The sequence below is a fragment of the Bidens hawaiensis genome, unplaced genomic scaffold, assembly GCF_021521415.1.
Source record: "Bidens hawaiensis isolate Kalapana, Puna unplaced genomic scaffold, B.hawaiensis_p1.1 tig00018131_1, whole genome shotgun sequence".
In the NCBI taxonomy this organism is placed as follows: Eukaryota; Viridiplantae; Streptophyta; class Magnoliopsida; order Asterales; family Asteraceae; genus Bidens; species Bidens hawaiensis.
Genome location: NW_027492739.1, coordinates 378,048 through 381,164, shown reverse-complemented (window position 1 = coordinate 381,164; position 3,117 = coordinate 378,048). Strand labels below are relative to the sequence as shown.

The following is a 3,117-nucleotide window of genomic DNA, read 5'->3' as shown; positions in this document are numbered from 1 at the left end:
CCCATTTATAAGCAACTCAAAGTTTATCATTCTACCAATGTGGGACGAACCAATTTTCAAAGTTTATCATTCTACCAATCTGGGACAACCCAATTTTTCTGTTTCACCAATGTCAAGTTCTTTGCTATACATTTTGAATAATCGATATCGTATTCATGTCTACTCTGTGTACTCGTTAATAATAAGTTTATTAGTAACGTATACTAATAATTGTTACTACTCCTAAATTTCCACCCGTTATCATCATCATTACCACCACCCACCACCACCATCAACATCAGCATCATAACCATCATGATAGTCTTAGCCGCCATCGTTAGTGTCGCCGTTGTCATCATCGGCGTTGTCATCGCCATCATCATCATCATCATCATCTCTATTAAACAATTGTAATCATTGTAGTTGACACCTACTAATTATTTCTTATGGATTGTTAATCAACTGCAATCAACTACCAAAAATGTATATATATATATTCATATTGCTTAAACAATATCGTGTTAGGCACCAAGTTATTTGAAATCAGTATCGGTTTAACCTTTGATTATTGTTTCTTCTTTTATCTTCAATCTTGTGTCTCTGTTATTTGATATATAACAGGATCCACGGTCAGGCAATCCGGCCAAAGCTAGTGTACATTGATGATATAAATAAAGTTAACGATAGCAAGTAGTACAAAATATAATTATTCAAACCTAGTATACATTGATCGAGTTTATAAAATATATAGTTCTAGTAGCAACTAGTTCACATCAACGTTTTTCTAAGTTGATATTTAACTTAATTTAGTTTATTCATCTTCTTTTGTTCAGTCGGACCTTGAGACCATGTTTCATCATAAGTGCCGTAGAATCCGCTGGGAGCATATGGTGACCTTCCACCCGTTGAGTGTGATAATGGTAAATTATCATGGTCGCCACTATCTTTAGCTCACACAAAGCCATGCTCTTACCTAAACAAGCTCTTGGTCCAATGTTAAATGTCGGCCACTTGTAAGACGGCTCGTGTTTGATTCCTCCTTTGTTAGAAATCCATCTTTCAGGCTTAAAGTCCATGCAATCATCCCCCCATATTGATTTCATCCTTCCCATACTATAGAAACATAGGATAATGTTGGTATTTTGATCAACTTTTATGCCACTTGGGAGGATTTCTGGTACTAACGGAGATTTGTTGTTGAAGGGGACCGGAGGATATAACCTTAATGATTCACATAAAGCTGCATGAAGGAAAACCATTTTCTCCAACTCTTTCATATTCCATCTTTGGCGTGCATTAACCTCCAAATGTGTGTGAATCTCTTCAAGAATCTTGTCTTGGACAGTTGGGTTTTCGCAAGTAGATAAAAGAACCAAGATAGAGCGACGCCGATAGTATCTTTTCCAGCATTCATCAAATTTAATATGGTGTCTCTTAAAAATTTTGTAGGATCCATAGAGTTGTCAGTACGATCTTCAAGCTCTCTCATGATCTCTATTAAAAATATGAACTTTTTCGTGTCATGATTCATGTTATTATACTCCTTTTGTGTTTTAGCCAACTATTTGTATATGAATTCATCAAGAACTCCCCATGCATCGCTCAATTTCTTCTCCTTCCCCACTCTAAGAGTTTGTTGCAATTTCCAAAGCCATGGTGGCGTAATATGTCTAAGCAAAAGAGCTTCGTCAGCATCTTCGAAGGCTTTCACACACGGGTTGTATGGAAAATCAAGAGATAAGCTTTCTGGGTCATTTTCAAAGAGTTTTTTGCATACGTTATCAAAAGTAAATCTTTGAAATATATCCTGCAAATCAATCTCAGTGCCACGTTCACAAACAGATTCAGGTATAGGCAGAAGCCCGTTTTCCAATTTGTCTCATACTGTTGTTTCCATCATGCTCTGAAATCCTTCATGCTTTAGTATAGAAAAAATAACTTTACGACTGATCTCCCATATCTTACCATCAGAACCGAGTATTCCATCTCCAAGGATCTCAAAGATTTTACGAAATTTGTCACCTTTTGGATAGTTTCTAAAGTGTTTGCTTAGAATATGATGGACGTCAAAAGGATTAGTGGTAAGTATTAAGTCCATGTTGCCTAACCAAGGTCCTTTCAACATGAATGTACCATGACTTTGTATCAGAAGTTCTGTGATGTAATCATTGATTCGATGAGTGTTTACAAGAACCCCCGGCATCATACCAAGAATTGGCCAATTTGTGGGGAGAACAACTCTCTTTTTTTATGTGTGTATATGACCATTGCAATCAGAATAAGAACAAAATATATAAAGAAAATGACAAAGTCTACAAGGAAAGCCATGGATAAAAGTTTATGCATAAAATTGATGGGATTGTGATGCTTTCTTATATAGTCCTTTAAGTGAGCCACAATATTTTCTACAACAATGCTAGCTACAAGTGTCATTGAGTGGTTTGCATATTCATTTAATAGACGAGGGCCAACTACAAGCTACATATGAGCATTCACCATGCCTAAAACAATCCCCTTAAAATTTGGTAAAGCTATTGAGGTTTCCTAATTCTCGGGGTGTTATTTCTAATTCTTTTGATTTTTTGGGTTCATATTTTTGTTGACTAGATTTTAATTGCATTTATGACTTGCATGTGAGTCAATATCATCTACATAGTATATTTAATTTAGTTCGTTTTAGATGAGGTGAATAAATGTCTGGAAATTGTGTCAAACGTTAAGGTGGCCCGGAGCACGTACGTTTGGTGATGGAAAGCAAGTGAAATTTTTGTTGGTAATTTTATGGTAAAAAGTTTAAGGTGGGAGCTCGATAATCTGAATTATCCTACCATGGATAGCAACGTATGGTTGAATTTGTTCCAATAAAGGTAAACTGAATTGTGTGGAAATTGTTACTAAACCACGGTGCAACGAAATCAGCCCTTCTAATGAGAGGAGTTAACATGGGAGATGTAACTTGTAACTTGTGTGCACTAGGATTTGTTCTCGGAGTAATTGGATCATCTGATGTTCATTGTCAGCTGGTGAAATGGATTTGGGAGATCATCCAGTGTTGGGTAAAACTCTCAACTTCGAAAGGTTTTAAATCGATTAATGAGCACAAGAGAAACAAAGAGGAGTGTTTGATAATACAATCAA

The 3,117-nt window shown here is 36.0% G+C and overlaps 1 pseudogene; it reads right to left on the bottom strand.

The window, feature by feature from the left end:
* Positions 1-1,540: 1,540 nt before the first annotated feature.
* On the bottom strand, positions 1,541-2,077 carry LOC143555436 (noroxomaritidine synthase 3 pseudogene; annotated as a pseudogene).
* Between the last annotated feature and the right edge of the window lie 1,040 nt (positions 2,078-3,117).